General features: G+C 42.1%; 1 long non-coding RNA gene across 1 annotated transcript; it reads right to left on the bottom strand.

The window, feature by feature from the left end:
- Window positions 1-1301: 1301 nt before the first annotated feature.
- LOC120309725 lies at window positions 1302-17675 on the bottom strand. The gene is made up of 3 exons (XR_005557169.1): window positions 17328-17675; window positions 16856-16968; window positions 1302-1412 (listed from the first exon to the last, which is right to left on the bottom strand). It is a non-coding gene; the product is annotated as an uncharacterized LOC120309725 (long non-coding RNA).
- Window positions 17676-18929: the final 1254 nt, after the last annotated feature.

Genomic DNA, 18929 nt, shown 5'->3' with positions numbered 1-18929 from the left:
TTACCTCAGCTATAAATCTAAAGGGATTGTCTGTTTTGTCTCTAGATAGCAATCTTCAAAATTCCCTACTTGCCGCCTTATAGGTGTTAGCCAAGATCTCAAATTCCACGTTCTCTCTGTAACTTGTAGTTGGGGGAAATCACTACAGGGGTTGGTGGAGAAAGCAAAAGAGAAGGAAGTTGAAAGAACATCTCAATAAACTCATTCCCTTGACCAATTCTGCACGGGTAGTCCTCAGCTTACAACAGTTCATTTGGTGACCATTCAAAATTACAACAGCACTGGAAAAAAAATATCTTATGACTGCTTTTCACACTTAAGAAGATTGCAGCATCCCCGTGGTCATGTCAGAAGAAAAATCGGGTTCAGTTCCAAGCTGGGAATAAAATGGAGGCTGATTTTGAAAGAAGGTCTGTTTATTGATGAGCAGAACCAGCAACAGCATGCAGTTCTGGGACAGCTGACAAATTGATTTGATGAATACAAGGCTTTTTAAACAGTTTTACACCATTTCATAATGTGAAGGTTTAATAATAATAATAATAATAATAATAATAATAATAATAATAATAATAATAAAGTTGGAAGGGACCTTGGAGTTCATCTAGTCCAACCCCCTGCTCAGGCAGGAAACCCTATACCATTTCAGACAAATGGCTGTCCAGTCTCTTCTTAAAAACTTCCAGTGTTGGAGCATTCACCACTTCTGGAGACAGGTTGTTCCACTGGTTAATTATTCTCACTGTCAGGAAATTTCTCCTTAGTTCTAGGTTGCTTCTCTTCTTGATCAGTTTCCATCTGTTGCTTCTTGTCCTGCCTTCAGATGCTTTGGAGAATAGCTTGACTCCCTCTTCTTTGGGGCAGCCCCTGAGATACTGGAAGGCTGCTATTATGTCCCCCCTCATCCTTTTCTTCATTAGACTGGACCTACCCAATTCCTGCAACCGTTCCTTATATGTTTTAGCCTCCAGGCCTCTAATCATCTTTGTTGTTTTGTGCGCTTTTGTTATTAGATTCATTTAGCTTGTTTCGCAAAGGCTAGCAATGGGTCTAAAATACTGACTTCCTTGGGTTTCAATCCTGTCAAACAAATCTAATTAATTTTATCCTTTTATCTTTAGTCTGTCTCTCACCTTCTTTGAGCCCTCTTTGTGAATCCACAGGCCTGATTCAATTTCCACTTTTCACAATAGCCAGGGGTTTTATGGGTGAAATATTGTTTTTGTACTTCTTCTGAGTTTTATTCTTGTGATTGGGGGGGGTATAGTAAAAAAGGATTGGGGGGGTGCCTTCTTACCATAATCACATGAACAGAATTCATCCGCTTGGCAACTGACTCATACTTATGACGGTTGCAGTGTCTCGGGGTCACCTGATTCCCCTTTGGTGACCTTCAGGCAAGTAGTGAGTCACTAAACAACGGTGGAAAGAACAGTTGTAAAATGGGGCAAAGTTCACGCAACAAATGTCTCACTTAGCAAAAGAAATGTTGGGTTTAATTGCAGTTGTAATATTTGGGTCAACACCGGAAGACAGTGTAGTTGGAAAGCCACCCACGTTCAGCTTAAGCCCCGTCCCGCACTGTAGAGTTTTAATACAAATGAGAGAAACGGAAATATCCAGAAGGTGAAATTTTGAAACATTGTGTAATTCCTGACTATCATTTCACAAGTAGGTCAGGCTGTGTTCTAGATGACACCACAGAAATTTGCTTAGGAGGATTCAAGCGTAAGATTATAATGAAGGAAGATTGGCCTTGCCCGGTCTCTTATTCCCCCCCCACCCCCCCAAAAAACATTAATTAGATGTTTTGACAAATCTGACAATAAAGCATCGTATCCATATTTCTTTCCCAGAAGTGTGTATGGGTAAACACTTGGTTGTAGCCCACACGTCCTTAGCAGCACAATGAAAGCTAATTCATAGTTTTTTAAAGCAGATTGTCATTGGAACTAATTAAAGAGTGCTTATTTTATCAAAGGCATACATCACTGCTCTATATTGATTGTCACTGTGTTGATACAATATTGCAAGATACACATGCTAGCACACCCACATATGACTTTATTAAAAAAACAACTTTAAAGGAGAGAGTCCTTCTCTTTATAGATTAAAGTACGGGCTGTTATTTGCTTATAAATTCACATTTCTTAAACCACCTAATTTCTTGACCCATTTTGGAATCTTGATGAACATGATGGACCTTCAAGTATTGGAATCAAGCATTAAAAGCAGCACCACCAAATATTTTGATGTGAAATTGGTATCTTTTGGGGGACTCCCCTAGAGAGGATTGTTTCTCATTGTATAAATCTGCCAAGCTTGTAACATTAAGATCTGAACCGGATGGCAAGGAAGAAAACCGAGAAATTGGATCAAAGCTACAACTGTTGTCAGTGAGGGTACGTAGAGATAATATGGGAATAGGATTTAACTTCCCAAAAGGTGCATTTTCATGAGGCAACTGGACTTCCTTTGTTTTTCTTTGAAGACATTTCGCTTCTCATCCACGAAGCTTCTTCAGCTTTGACTGGATGGTGGGAAATGAAAGGATTTGTACTCCTTGCAAACAGCTGGTCATTTGCATTCTTTTAGAGAGTCGTTGAGGCCATTTGGAGGTTTACCTGTGTCCTCAGGGTCACCTGAGTGGTGCAAATGGGTGTGGAGCCTTCTTGGAACCTCTGAAAGGACTGTGTTGTAGACTGGAGATAAATGATGTCGTATCCTTCCCCCTCTGTTGAGGGAAGGCTGTTCAGTTTTGACACCGATGGCCTCTTTGACCCCTCTTTCAAACCAGTGATTCTCTCTGTCCAAAATGTGGGATGTCAATGCTGCTAACATCCGATGTTCTTGCTTTGACAACAGATGGAGATGCAGCCATTTCCCTTTTTGTTTTACTCTTAAAATTAGAGTTAGAATTAGATGATACTAGGGGGGGGGGAGGAAGAGGAATGTGCATGGGAGTTTAGTGAGACACAACAATATTATAACTAGGGTGAGAACCAAGGATTTTTTGAAATAGATGATAAGAAATGGCGGATTGAAGAACTGGAGGGAAAGCCTACATTTCAAACGAATTGGAGAATGTGATTTATGACAGTTAATTAGAGGAGGGAATTGTGCTTTGATATTATGTGCCCAGGGGAGAGGAATTCAGATTTTGGCTTTGCCTATATATGTGGCGATGCTATGCTACTCGAATAAAGATTCTTTAAGGCAAACATGCCTTGAAATTCTTTGAAGAATTTCATCTGTTGGAACCATGACATGGACTTTGCTGTCTTTTTAAAAATGCAGATGGACCGTTGAATCTTATCCTGATGGGTTTGTTCTCCTGTGTAGTGCCCTGCATTTATGAAGTGCCTTGTCCAGTTGCCTCGTGAAAAAGCACCTTTGGGATAACTATAACCAGGATGACTCAGAAACTCCATAGACCAGACATGTCAAACACAAGGTCCGGGGGGCTGGATGCGGCCCGCGAAGTGGTTTCATGTGGCCAGGGAAGCCATCCTGGAAACAGTGAGGGAATGGCCCCCTCTGCCTTGGCCCTAGCCCAGCCCGGCCGGGAGTCAATGTACAATTTTTTGGTGGCCATCTATGCTGAAACGCATTCAGTCTTAGTTCCATAAGCCCCCCCCCCTCATGGCCTGAGAGGAACATTGAGGCTCTTCCAGTGGACCATGCCTTGGCACTTGCCCCGGTCCCACCCCCTTCTGCCAGAGACCCTCAGATCTATCCCACTCCTGCCCAGGCCCCCATAGGCACCCTTGATGCGAATGATGTAGAGCTGGCCACACCCACCCAGTAGGCCACACCCACCACCCATGCCCACCCAGTAGGCCACACCCACCCTAGCCACACCCACCCAGCCCCCTGAGGGCAACCACAATGCTGATGCGGCCCTCAATTAAATTGAGTTTGACACCCCTGCCATAGACATTTAGGGTTTAACTTGTTTATTTTCCTCAAGCCCCTACTTCTAATATGGCCATTGGAAGATTCTGGTTTCCTTTTTAAAAACTGTCCTAGATTATTCTTTTTTTGGAAATTAAAATAATTAAAATACAAACAAAAGAAAAAACAACAACAACAAAGCAAAATTAAACAGGATAAGGAGAAAAAATATATTGTGCGTAAAAAAGACCCCCCCCCAATATTGTGAATCTGAGTTGAATATTGATAAATATATTTCAACAATAATAGTTTCCTCCCTTAGAAAGCAGGGCTACAATTACAAACTTTTACATCTCTGTTTTTCCAATCAATTTAACCTACAATCTATCTATTGCAGGGGTAGGCCACCTTGGCTCTTTTATGACTCGTGGACTTCAACTCCCAGAATTCCTGAGCCAGCCACGCTGAAGAAAAAGGGAAAGGTTTCCAAGCTGACCCATGCTGGCTCAGGAATTCTGGGAATTGAAGTCCACGAGTCATAAAAGAGCCAAGGTTGCCTACCCCGATCTACTGTAAAAAACAAAGTTAACAGGTAAAACCCAACACCAAAGTTAAACTTCAAAGCTCTCTTATTGACAATCTGTTATTGTATTTAACTAGCCTAAAGTCCACAACTGCTTCTAATCTACCATAACCCACTGTAGTCATTATTTCTGATCCATCCAAGATCTGCCCTAGATTATTCTCGATAGGAATCCAATTTTGCCTCCAGTTTTGGCAGCCATGTTATAAAAAAAAGATGTCAAGACTCTAGAAAGAGGGCAGAGAAGAGCAACAAAGATGATCAGTTGGTGGAATTGTGGATGTCTAGTTTAATGAAGAGAAGGACTGGACTGACATGATAACAGTCTTACAATATCTGAGAGGCCACCACAAAGAATAGGGAGGTCAACCTATTTTTCAAAGCAGGACAAGAAGCAATGGATGGAAGCTAATCAAGGAGAGAAGCAACCTAGAACTAAGGAGAAATTTCCTGACCGTGAGAACAATTAATCGGTGGAACAATTTGCCTCCAGAAGTTATGGGTGCTCCATCACTGGAGATTTTCATGACAAGATTGGACAATCATTCATCTGAAATGGTACCGGGTCTTCTGCCTGAACAACGGATTGGACTGTCAGATCTGCTTACAACTCTGTTATTCAGAATGGAGCATAGTCAGTGCAGAGCAGTCTAGCTAAGAATATGTTCTGTTTTCCTATGGTCTTCCTTTGTCTCCTTAATGCTACAATTCTGGCAAAATTTGTGGGAAAGAAACTATAAATTGACAATGTACAAGGTCAGCTTGTACAAGGAAAACCTACATAAAATGTTTTATAGATGGCACTTGCCACCAGCAAGATTAGCAAAAAAAAATTTTAAAATATGTCAGATAGATGTTGGAAATGCATACACAAGTCAGGTACTTATGTTCATGTATAGTGGAGATGTGTTAAAGCAAAGAGGTATTGGACAAAGATACATACTTGGCTAGCAAAGATGTTGGAAAAACATGTAGATTTTAAACTTGAACTTTTTTTTATTAGGTATAATGCCAGAAAAGATTGATAAACAAAGTATATACTTGATTTTACATGTGATAATAGCAGCAAAAACCATATTCACACAACACTGGAAAAACGAAGAAATATCACCAGAGGAAGAAATAATTAAAAAAAATACTAGACTGTGCGGAAATGGACAGACTGACTTTGAGGTTGAAAGAAGAAGAAGAAATGGAATACATTTAAACTTGGGGACTTATTTTATCAATGGCTGGAGAAAAGAATAAAGGATTAGGAATTCAATTTGTATTGGTGAATTATAAACTCAGACAACACGTTGGTTGAATAAGTACTACTGAATTGTATGAAAAAAAATGATAAAAACTTTATTTAAAAAATGCTACCATTCTTTCCTGGGATCATCCAGCAAAAGGAAGACCGCCAAAGATGAAGAGAGGCTGATGGCTTTGAATCTGTATTTCTGTTCTCCCTCTTTTGAAAACAAAGAAAAGAAATAAATCTATTTTGGACTGTTTGTTTTTCATCTTCTTTTTTTAACTCTGAGCAGATGAGCTAGCAAAGTTGCTGCGCACTGCAGCAAAACCCTTTTGGTTCGGCAGATGCAATGGCAGATTTTGAGTGCAATCCAGTTTAGTTTCTTTTTTCTCTCCCCCCCCCACCATCTCCCAGAGTGCCTACACATTGCATTTCTTTCCAGGAGAAGTTAATTCAAGCCAGCTGCAAATCACTGGAAAGGGAACTCATTTTGGCAACATCGAGACACGGCTGCCTTTGGAGAACTATTTCGTTCCAAAACGCTACGGTAATAACAAAAAGGATACCTTGCTTGCTCAGATGTAGTAATTCCTGATTCCCTCTTAGAGCAGAAAGCCAATTAACAAATGGTTGCTGGAACATACAGGAAAGAAAAAAAAAAGGGGGGGGGGAAGGAGGAAGCCCTATAAAAGAGGAGGAGGATTCCGAATGAGATTTGCTAATGAGGGGAAAATGTCATTTAGAAGTTGCTCAGTTGAAATTTCCTAAAGGCTGTTACTTCCATGGGAATTGACAGGCAAAATAAACGCACAGGTGTTTATGGTGAAGGTCTGCTTGGAAACTTAAGCATGCTACCAGATTGCTTTGCTAAGGAGTGAGAAATCCATCAAATTGCCTTTTCTCTCCCACCTCTTGGCAGTTTTGGGAAAATGTGTTACTAGGTGTCTTTGTCGGCCAGATGAAATTCTGCTTCCGCATCTGTTTCTGCCATTTTTTTCCCCTTCTTCCTCTGCATCTTTAGAAAGTCAACCCAGAAATAGATCTTTGGGGGGGGGGAAACAAACGAACAAGCTGGATTTTAGTAAACAGAATTGCCTGTTTTAGTAGAGGAAAAGGATATTGAAGGTTTCGTATTGTTGAAAGAAAAATCTTCATCGAGGTCCAATCCAAGCCGGGAATAAACAAAATGGAGACTGCTTCAGAAAGAAGATTCTAGTTTATTGAAGAGCAGAACCACAACGGCACGTGGCTCTGGAGCAGCTGAACACACGATGATGGGAGCGGTGGGTTTTTATACTTTCTTGGGCTTTTGTGGTTTGGAATTGTTCCTGTTCCTGTGGCATGAACTTCGACCTGTGGCATGAACTTCGCCCTTTTTGTATTCTAATGGTGGTGGGTTAATCCTATTATGCCCTAAAGGTCATGTCCTGCTTCCCTGGGGTTGAGGCTGAAGGCTATTTCCTGTGTTGGATGGGTGAGGGGTTGCTGGTTCTGGGGTCTTTGTCTTTCTAATCCCATCAGTTCCAAGCTTCCTGGCTCCAGTCTTTCTGAAAGGATGATCAAATCTGCATTTCTACAGGGCTGGTTTCTGCTTAGGGTGGAGACACTTGGGGGGGGGTTCTGCCTAAGATTTTCTCCATTATTCCTTTTTAATATTCCCTGAAATATTCCTTTCTCTGGCAGGCGGTGCTGTCTTCCTACAGTATCCTGCAGAAGACAGACTTCAGAAGGAACAACACCTTTCCTCGCAGGATATCCTATCCAACCTTGGCAACTTTATGACTCGCGGACTTCAACTCCCAGAATTCCTCAGCCAGCCAACTCTGGGTGTTGAAATCCACAAGTCGTAAGGTTGCCAAACTTGGAGACCCTCTGCTGTATTCTACTGCGTTCTACTGTATTCTACCTTCCTCCCACTCTTCTGGAAATGCTCAACTGATCTCTTGATCAGCTTTGGAAGAAGCAAACATCTTCACAGCAATTAAGAAGGGAGAATTTAGCTTTTGGGAAGGCTAAAGTCAAGACCTGGTTGGGACTCCATGGGACTTCAAGATTGAAGAGCTGGTTTTCTCCTCCTAGAACAGTGGTTCTCAACCTGTGGGTCGGGACCCCATTTGGGGTCGAACGACCATTTCACGGGGGTCGCCAAACAACGCAGTCCGCCATTTTTTTCCCCCTTTTCCTTAGCTGTGCTACTCCCTTTTATTCTATTGGCTTTTGAAAGCCAATAGAATAGACTCTCTTGAATAGAGTCTAATTCTATTGGCTTTCAAAAGCCAATGGGCATTGTCCAGGCTGTCTCTGCCCTGCTGAGCCCGCCAAAAGTCCCATTCCGCAAACGGTGCTGCAGCAGTTGACTAGTCCTCGACTTACGACCAGTTGGGGCGGGATCGCGGCATTAAAAATGTTGAGAATCACTGTCCTAGAAGGCTGAATGTGTGCAAAAAACACTTCTTCCTGAGTGATTTAGTAGGTTAGATTGCTTTATTGTTTTTCTGTTTAGTTTTTAGCATATTATAGTACTGTTGATAGTTGGTAATCTGATAAGAGTCAGATATGATCGGAGTGGTGTGTTAGCCTAGTTTTTTTTTTTTTTTTAAAAAAAGATAAGTGGATAGAGAAATACAGGTAGTCATTGTCTTACAACAGTTTGTTCAAAGACCGTCTGAAGTTATAACACCACTCCAAAAGTGACTTATGGCCACATTTCACACTTATGACAGTTGCAGCAGTCCTACGGTCACATGATCAAAATTTGAATGACTGTCGCAGTGTCCCAAGGTCACATTGTGGGAAGCCCCCCCCTCCGCAGAATAAAAATATTTTACAGGATATTAAAGGAGGCAGGATAGAATATTTCCCCTAAAGGGGAAGAGGAGAAAAATATTTTTAAAGGCAGAAAGCCACCTCAGTCTTCCTGCTGTAGGAAAACAGCCTCAAACAGAAGATTGAAGGGGCGAGTCCTTAGGAATGGATATTTTGCATCCATTCAGAAAGCTGGGCCATTTGATTCATAAGCAAAGAACAGCCAGAAACCCTAAATAAGCAATACAAGAGGCAAGGAGCCCAAACTGACAAGATTCTTGTTGTTGTTAGTTGTGAAGTCGTGACCGAACCATCGCGAACCCATGGACAATGTTCCTCCAGGCCTTCCTGTCCTCTACCATCTTCTGGAGTCCATTGAAGCTCATGCCTCTCGTTTCAGTGACTCCCTCCAGCCCCCTCATTCTCTGTCGTCTCATTCTTCTCTTGCCCTCAATCTTTCCCAGCATCAGGCTCTTCTCCAGTGAGTCCTTCCTTCTCATTAGGTGGCCAAAGTATTTGAGCTTCAACTTCAGGATCTGGCCTTCTAAAGAGCAGTCGGGGTTGATCTCCTCTAGGACTGACTGGTTGGATCGCCTTGCAGGGTGCTCGCAGGAGTCTTCTCCAGCACCAGAGTTCAAAGGCCTCCATTCTTTGGTGCTCAGCCTTTCTTATGGTCCAGCTTTCACAGCCATACATTGCAACTGGGAAAACCATGGCCTTGACTATACGCACTTTTGTTGGCAGGTGATGTCTCTGCTTTTTAGTATGCTGTCTAGATTTGCCATAGCTTTCCTCCCCAGGAGCAAGTGTCTTTTAATTTCTTGGCTGTAGTCCCCATCTGAGGTGATCTTGGAGCCCAGGAAGATAAAATCTGTCGCTACCTCCATTTCTTCCCCATCTATTTGCCAGGAATTGAATGGTTTGACCATTCAGGCCCCCATTTTTTTTTTAGCTTTAGGAATTTGGGTTCAGGACAAGGAAGGAGTAACTTTCTGCAATGACCAAATGCGGAGGGAAAAAAAAAGATCAACAAATATTCACAAACACTCTTGTTTTTATTGGGCAAATAGACCTCCTGTGAGACTGGAGAAGAGAACAAGTACAAGGAAGCTGTGGTTCCACCTGTAGCATTTACTCTTTGACTCAGTAAAGTATAAATAAGATAATCCTGTAAGTGCTTTGATTAATAGATTAATTTTTGAACAGGTTATGTTGGAAAGGAACTTTGTATTTTGTTATCTTCTCCAGTTCTTTCTCGTCTATTCTGCTGTCTCCAGGCACTGCCACGTCCACTATCCAGACTTTTTTGTCTTTCTTATCAACAATTGTTAAGTCTGGGGTGTTATGTTGCTGGTGCTTGTCTGTTTTTTTAAATTATTATTATTATTAATATTATTTTATGTTCTATTTTCTACTGAGGTCAAGTAAAGACTTTGGCCAGGTGAATTGCCAATTGCCAGAATGTTTTGGTGAAGATGAGCAAAACCAAAACGAACAGCCAGGATTTTACAGAAAATCCAATATTAGGAGAAGCAGATATGCTGCAAAAGATGTCTTAGTGTTTTTAGACACGTCCTTGCTGATATCCTGGCAAAAAAGGAAAAAGCCAAAGGAGAGACCCACCAGCGGATCACTAGCGTGCTTAGCAGCAGCTTCAAACAAAGGATGAAGAAACAGAGTGCTTTTTTTTTTTTTTTGCAAAAATGTTTTTTTTTTTTTTGCAAGAGATTGCAAAAAAGTGCCTTGGACTTGCTTAAAAAGAAGCAAGGTTATTTCTGCAACTTGGGCTAGCCACACGAGATAAGAAAGGAAGAAAGAAAAAAAAAAAAAAACCCAGCCACATTTGATTTATGCAACGGCTCACGTGAAACATGAAACAATTGTATTTTAGGCTACGAGGTAGTTCTCTCTCTTTTCCAAGCCTCCCTTGAGAAGTTCTCCTGATTTTTATCATAAAATATTGATTCGTCAACCAGTTCTGAGCTTTTAATTTTCCGTTTTTGAAGGTTGTAACGGGAGAGAGAACGGAACTCAGGTCTATCAGTGGAAAATCTCAGGTTTTCTTATCAAGAAAAGCCTGACTCCTTCAGGATTTAAATTCCCCCCCCCACATCTGGTTCATACAATGCACCAGATAAACTGCTTTGGCTTAGTTAGTAAATAAAGACACCTTATTTCTTCTTAAACCGCTTCTAATTTGGAATCCCAAATTGTTTTGTATCATAATTTACAACAGATGGTGACTGGGTTCCTTCACTGTTGAAAACAGGTGCAGTCTGCTGGGGATGAGTCTGTGTTGCACATTTGCACTACTCAGGTGACCCTGTGGGCACAGGTAAACCTCCAGTTGGCCTCAATGACTCTCTAAAACAGACATGTCAAACACAAGGCCCGGGGGCCGGATGCGGCCCGCAAAGTGGTTTCATGTAGCCCGTGAAGCCATCCTGGAAACAGTGAGGGAACGGTCCCTGCTGCCTTGGCCCTGGCCCAGGCCAACCGGGAGCCAATGTGCAATTTTGTGGTGGCCATCTTTGCTGAAACGCATTCAGTCTTAGCTCCACAAGGCCGTCTAGAAACAGCGAGGAACCAGCTCCTGCTGTGTTGCACCCGCCCCCTGGGTGCATGCTGGGGAGGTGTCACCCTTTGTGAGGAATGAAGAAATGGACCATGCCTTGGCGCTTGTCCCAGTCCCACCCCCTACTGCCAGAGACCCTCAGATCTGTCCCACGCCTGTCCAGGCCGCCACAGGCACCCTTGACGCGAACAATGTAGAGCTGCCCATGCCCACCCAGTAGGCCACACCCACTCCATCCACACCCACCCAGTAGGCCACACCCACCTGGACCCCTGAGGGCAACTGCAATGCTGATGCGGCCCTCAATGAAATTGAGTTTGACACCCCTGCTTTAAAAGGATGCAAATGACCAGCGGTCTGCAAGGGGTATAAATCCTTCCATTCCCCACCATCCAGTCAGAGCTGAGAGGATCGCTGGTTTGAAAGAAGGGTCAAAGAGGCCATCAGTGTCAAAACTGAACAGCCCTCCCTCAACAGAAGGGGAGGGACATGACGACATCTATCTCCAGTCTACAACACAGTCCTTTCAGCAGTTCCAAGAAGGCTCCACACCCATTTGCACCACTCAGGTGACTTTGAGGACACAGGTAAACCTCCAATTGGCCTCAAGGACTCTCTAAAAACAGGCAAATGACCGGTGGTCTGCAAGGAGTATAAATCCTTCCCTTCCCCACCATCCAGTCAGAACATGAAGAAGCTTCTTGGATGAGAAGCGAAATGTCTTCAAAGAAAAAACAAGAAGGTCCAGTTGCCTCTTAAAAAAAAAAAAAAGCACCTTTGGGACAACTTAAGATACACTTTAAAGCAGTGGCTCTCAACCTGTGGGTCGGGACCCCATTTGGGGTCGAACGACCATTTCATGGGGGTCGCCAAACAACACCCCTTTTCCTTAGCTGTGCTACTCCCTTTTATTCTATTGGCTTTTGAAAGACAATAGAATAGACTCTCTTGAATAGAGTCTAATTCTATTGGCTTTCAAAAGCCATTAGGAATTGTCCAGGCTGTCTCTGCCCTGCTGAGCCCGCCAAAAGTCCCATTCTGCAAACGGTGCTGCACCAGTTGCGTAGTCCTCGACTTACGACCGGTTGAGTAGTCCTCGACTTAACGAGCGGTTGGGGGTTGTGGCATTAAAAAGGTTGAGAACCACTGCTTTAAAGGATGTTTCTAATTGTATCATCCTTTACATAAATTACAGCATCACTTACCCTTACAGTGAGATGTATATTGGCAAAATCACTAGAGCACTCACGAAAAGATTATTGAGCAGCTATTGGAAATCAAATGTGCAAAAATGGATATGTTTTTGGTGAATCATTTCATGCCGCATTCTCTCTTAGATCAATAGATTTACTGTTTTGGAGGTGGTCAAGCCCTCCCTAATTTATTTGAGTTAATTTGGATGGTAGAGAACATTCATTATCAACAGAATCCAGGCAGCCTAAATGAGAATTCCTATTTACATGAACTTTTGAAAGTTTGAGCACCCAACAATCTGAAATGGATCTCACTCGTGGTAATAAGTCTTGAATCACATTCTGGAATCTGAAGATGAAAGAGTATTTGTGAAAGGCGGTTAGGAACCAAAGATTGAGAAATTTTTATTGGTTTTAAGGGATAAATATGCCAGCTGTGAGACTGGCAAAGAAAACAATTAGACCTATTATATATATATATATATAAAAAGGTGGGCCTTGGGGATGTCATGTTTACTATTTCATTGCCTAAATGATAGATAAGATGTTATCACGTGCACTTTATAGATTTATTTCTGAAGACTTTATGTACAAACTGAACAGTTGGCCTGTGTGTAGTAAAAGAAAAAAGGACTGGATTTGTTTGATTAGATAAGAGCTTTATCAGCAATAAGACGGAAACAAGTTCATTGCCAGAGTGGCAACTTCATGGCAAATAGAATAGAATAGAATAGAAAATATAGAATGGAATAGAATGGAATGGAGGGGAGGGGAATGGAATGGAATAGAATAGAATAGAATAGAATAGAATAGAATAGAAAATAGAGTAGAGTAGAGTAGAGTAGAATAGAATAGAATAGAATAAAGAACATAGAATAGAACAGAATAGAATAGAATAATAGAATAGAATAGAACAGAATAATAGAATAGAATAGAACAGAAGATAGAGTAGAGTAGAATAGAATAGAATAGAATAGAATAAAGAACATAGAATAGAACAGAGTAGAATAGAATAAAAGAATAGAATAGAATAGAATAGAACTGGAAGGGACCTTGGAGGTCTTCTAGTCCAGCCCCCTGCTCAAGCTGGAGACCCTATACCATCTCAGACCAGTGACTATCCAGTCTCTTCTTTAAAACCTTCAGTGATGGAGCACCCATGATTTCTGAAGGCCAGCTGTTCCCCTGGTTAATTGTCCTCACTGTTAGGAAGTTTCTCCTTAATTCCAGGTTGCTTCTCTCCTTGATCTGTTTCCATCCATTGTTTCTTGTCTTGACTTCTGGTGCTTTGGAGAATAAATTGACCCCTCCTCTTCTTTGTGGCAGCCCCTCAAGTATTGGAATGCTTCTATCATGTCCCTTAGTCCTTCTTTTCTCTAGACCAACCAGACCCAGATCCTGCAACTGTTCTTCATAGATTTTAGTCTGCAGGCCTTTAATCATCTTAGTTGCTCTTCTCTGCACATTTTTTTCCAAAAGTCTCAACATCTTTTTTTTGTATTTTGGTGACCAAAACTGGATGCAGCATTCCAGGTGTGGCCTTACTAGGGCTTCATAAAGCGGTACTAGACAGCCTACTTGACAGAAAGAGACCTTCTTACAAATAATGAAGATCTTCCAAACTGTTTTAACCAAGGGTTTGGAAGATAGCCAGGGCGATGTCTGTAGTGACCTTGAGGTTACCACAGGTCTGTAGGAACAGATTGCTCTTCTACTGATGGTTCTTTACTGTACTCGCGTTCAGCTTGTTTATTAAAGCCATAATGTTCTCTCAGATTTGCTCCTGCAGGTTTTTCTGCTGTTCTCGGGCTAATAAATTGCATTCTTTGCAAAATAACACAAAAGGACATCGGCCCGGGAAAAATACAAATGTAATACTGTGCAATTGTTATTACAACATCATTGCTGCTGTAATACATTTTTTTCTTTCCTAATGTCCCCAGAAAAGTCTCTCCCCCCACCCTATTAATTCATTCATAGAATTCTTTTGTTCCTTCTTCTTGCTGCAGGATTTTTTTTTCCTCTTTCAATTCTGCTGATTTACAGGTTAGGTTTTTGCAGAACGTCTTCACCCCTCATGTTTGCGATGCCTTTTACAATCCTTCAATCCTCCTTCAATCCTCCTCCTCCTCCTCCTCCTTCTCCTCCTCCTCCTCATCATCATCTCTATTTTAATAAACCCTCCCGTACAAAGTCATCTCTAATGCTTATATAACACTGTATACAGCAAAACATTCATATGGAAAAGGTTTCTGAAAAGAGGTCTAAAATAAAAATAGACAGTTGAAAATATAATCGGTGAAACTATTCCAGAATAATAGAATAACGGAGTTAGAAGGGACCTTGAAAGTCTTCTAGTCCAACCCCCTGCTCAGGCAGGAAACCCTATATACCATTTCTGACAAATGGTTGTCCAATCTCTTCTTGAAAACCTCCAGCGATGGAGCATCCACAGCTTCTGGAGGCAGGTTGTTCCACTGGTTAATTGTTCTCACTGTCAGGAAGTTTCTCCTTAGTTCTAGGTTGCTTCTCTCCTCCATCATTTTCCATCTGTTGCTTCTTGTCCTGCCTTCAGGTGCTTTGGAGAATAGCTTGACTCCCACTTCTTTGGGGCAGCTCCTGAGATATTGGAAGACTGCTATCATGTCCCCCCTCATCCTTCTCTTCATTAAATTAGACATATCCAATTCCAGCAACCGTTCCTTATATGTTTTAGCCTCCAGACCACTAATCATCTTTGTTGCTCTTCTCTGCACTCTTTCTAGAGTCTCAACATCTTTTTTACATCGTGGTGACCAAAACTGGATGGAATATTCCACATGTGGCCTTACCAAGGCCTTGTAAAGCGGTATTAACACTTCACGTGATCTTGATTCTGTCCCTCTGTTAGTGCAGCCTAGAACTATGTTGGCTTTTTTGGCAGCTGCAGCACACAGCTGGCTCATATTTAAGTGATTGTCCACTAGGCTCCCAAGATCCTTCTCACAGGATCTATTGAGCCACGTACCACCTATTCTATACCTATGCATTTGGTTTTTCTTGCTTAATGTAAAACAAAATTCCACAAGGAACACTCCCCCATGAATGCTGGCAAGAAGGCATTCTGAAGTTCCAAGCATAAGCTGGAAAACCTCTCTCTGTGAAATCATGGATTGATTAGTTCACTAGCTATCTAAGTATTTCCATCAATATCTTGATTCCAAGTTGCTTGGGCCTTAACCATCATAATTTAAGCCTTGAACCTTGCCAGTTGTTTCAGCGCTGCTGTCCAGGTTGAAGCTCTGGATGAGATACAGGGGTAACCTACTAAATTTCCCATCCCTACCCTACAATTTGTGGTTTTCAGAGGACACAGTGTAAAAGTGAAAACATTCTTTAACCACCTTGGAAGAAATCTGACTGTGTTTTGTTGAGGCTGCTCTAAACAAGACAGGCCCTCAATTTTCATTTTTCCTTTCTTCCTAGCTGGTGGAAAAATCACGTGCTGACCTCTTTTTCAAGCCACTTTCTGTCACCAGCCAAATCGCACACGATTATGAGGAGCTGTCATTTCCCCTTCTAAATCGATGAAAGGAAAAGCCGAGTTGGAATATAAAGTCCTGATTTGAAACAGCCCCAATGAAGTCATAAATATGGAAACTTTCAAGTGTGCATTTCTTTCTGAAATTAGATGGTGGATGAAGCAATAAGATTAATAGCTTGCTCCAGCCCTGTCTTTCCTATGATGTTATCCACAGTAGTTTGGGTAATGAAACATCTGCAGGAAAACCACCAAGCTCAGAGAGCACCAAGGACCCCACAGTAATCTCCTCCTCCTCCTCCTCCTCCTTCCTTCCTTCCTTCCTTCCTTCCTTCCTTCCTTCCTTCCTTCCTTCCTTCCTTCCTTCCTTCCTTCCTTCTAGCACTGATGATGTTGCCTAGTTGGGTCATGAAACATCTGCAAGAAACAACCAAGCTCAGAGAGCACCAGGGACCCCACAGTCTCCTCCTCCTTCTACTCCTTCTCCTCCTCCTCTCCACAAACCCCACTCCTTTCTAGCACTGATGATGTTGCCTAGTTTGGATAATGAAACGTCTGCAAGAAACAACCAAGCTCAGAGAGCACGGAGGAGCCCTCAAAGGAAAAGATGTCGCCTAGGAAACAGATAAGAGAGAGAAGAGCCCCCAGTGGCTTAACAGTAAGAGAAAAAAGATCTTGCAAAGTTGGGATTGATCAACTGAACTTTTTAATCCCACCCAGTCTGCTGTTATCACCGCAGCCATGCCCACCCAATGGGCCACACCCAGCCAATGGTCATGTCCACCCAACGGGCCACGCCCAGCCAACTGGCCACACCCACCCAACGTGCGACACCCACCCGGCACCCAATGATACAAAAGTGGGTTTGGGGTTGCAGTTTGGGCACTCAGTCTCTAAAAGGTTCGCCATCACTGACTTAGCCAATGTCTCTTTCCATGTGGGTTAGTTTTTAGTTGCAGAGTCTTTCTTGCAACATGAGAAAACACACTTTTTCAGTGATTTTTTTGACCTTTTTACCTTTTAAAGTATTTATTGCAGTAAGCCTTACCTGGGTGGAATTCTGGGCCAAGGAGAGCTGCAGGTTCCAGTGATTTTTCACAGCCTTTTAAAGTATTTATTGCTGTAGTGATTGAACGGTGTTGTTCTGTCTCATTTCAGCTGCTGCAAAAGATGTTTGTTACAAAATACAAATAAGAACACTCTGCCTACTTGATGAACTCGATAAACGACAATTAAAAATGTGCGATTTCTCTTAGCTTTGTTGCATTCCTTATTTTAGCCCTCTCAAATATAATTTGGGTGGGAAAAAAAGCAGCCATACCTTCCGGTTGTAATAAATTCATGAATAACCTTTTTCTAAATATTCAGTTTAACTAGTAGCCGGAAACAAAAATGAATGTCTGAGCAAAAGACACTAAAAACGGTTGTGTTGGAAACTTTGGTGACTTGTTAAAAATTGGACGAAGCCTGCCAACTTTTAAAAGTACGTGATGTTGAAAGACAGCTTACAGGGAAATTACCTTGCCTGTTCTCTTTGTTAATGGACTTTCCTTGAGCAGGTTTTCTTTGAAATATGAAAATTACAGGTCAAGAGTAAGCAGGAATCTGTATAAATCTGTCCTGGACAATAAGACATTTCATTTAATGCTTCTTTTTTTCTATTAGGAACTGTTAGCTGAAAAGCTGGTAGGAAAAGATACCTCCTTTGTAGCAAGTGGCAGCTAGGAAGAATAAGATATTTGCCAGTAACAGTCCTAGGTTTTGATCCTGGTCCTTGTGGAAAGATTGCTGTTTGGCGTTTTGAAGTCTGGAAAAAAAATTAAGAGGAGGGTCTGAAAATAGGACAAATGTCAGGGGAGACAGAAGGAAGTTTCCAGTCCTTTCTGAGGCTGTAAATTGAGAAAGGTTGTATGTTCCCATAATCAAAGTTTACTTTTCTATCTCTCTTTGTTCGGGAGCGTACAATGCTTCCTTGTTTTCAGAGGAAACAATCCGCTAAGGACATGGCCTAATTAGCTTCAGAAAAAGAAGCACTTTGCATTCAGATCAGGTGGGGGGGGGGAAATAATATTGAGGGACCCTCCCTATCGTGTCTGGTGGGAGACAAGACTCAACTTTTCTCTGTCTTTGGGTCTTGACTGAAAACAACTCAAAGGCGTAAGTGTGCATGTTGTACGATATCAGACGAGATCTGCTAAATACACAAGGTGAAATAAAAATGCCAGTACGGTGCAAAAGAAACATTGACTTAACAAAGTTTAAAAGGTCTATCGAATCATCAAAAGACCGGTTTTGCTAGAAGCGAGTCCAGCCTTCGCGTAGGATAGAGTTAAGGTCTTCATATCCAGACTGCAACAAACATGACAACTCTCTATTGCTTGCACAAATGGAGCTGTGCACTCGAGCATGCTCACCCGCTGCTTGTGCAAGTTGAGTGCTCACCTGCCACTTTGTTGGCCAGGTTCCAGGTTTGGGGGTTAGGGACCCCTGCCTTAGATGTCTCCATCTCAGCTTTTGCAGGTGTAGACAGGCTGAGAGTTCCTCTTCTACTGATGAGTTGAGAAGAATACCTAAAAAGTGATTTAAGACATGGTACGTTCTTGTCTAGAATTGACAGACTCCAACCAAATCTGACCTGGAAATTCTGCAAGCAACACGGAAATACAAGTCAACCAATGGAAATAATCTAATGACGTGGCTTCTTGTATCTTGTGTGGATCCTTATATCCTTGGATTGCAAGGAGATCCAATATGTCAATCCTAAAGAAACAGTCAACCCTGACTGTTCTTTGGAAGGACAGAGACTGAAGCTGAAACTCAAATATTTTGGCCACCAAAGGAGAAGAGTCCTTGGAAAAGACCCTGATGTTGGGTGAGATGGAAGGCAAAAGGAGAAAGGGATGGCAGAGGAGGAGATGGTTAGTAGTGTCATCAAGGCAATGAATTTGGGAAACTGTGGGTGAGAGTGGACAATGGGGGCCTGGCATACTATGAGGTCATGAGCAGTTGGATACAACCAATCAGAATAGAATTGGAAGGAACCTTGCAGGTCTTCTAATCCAACCTCCTGTTCAAGCAGGTGACCTTAGACCACTTCAGACAAGTGGCTGTCCAGTCTCTTC

The sequence above is a fragment of the Crotalus tigris genome, unplaced genomic scaffold, assembly GCF_016545835.1.
Source record: "Crotalus tigris isolate CLP2741 ecotype Arizona unplaced genomic scaffold, ASM1654583v1 scf7180000017556.1910191, whole genome shotgun sequence".
Lineage (NCBI taxonomy): Eukaryota > Metazoa > Chordata > Lepidosauria > Squamata > Viperidae > Crotalus > Crotalus tigris.
Note: the sequence above shows the minus strand (reverse complement) of the source record. Positions and strands in the feature narration are given on the sequence as shown.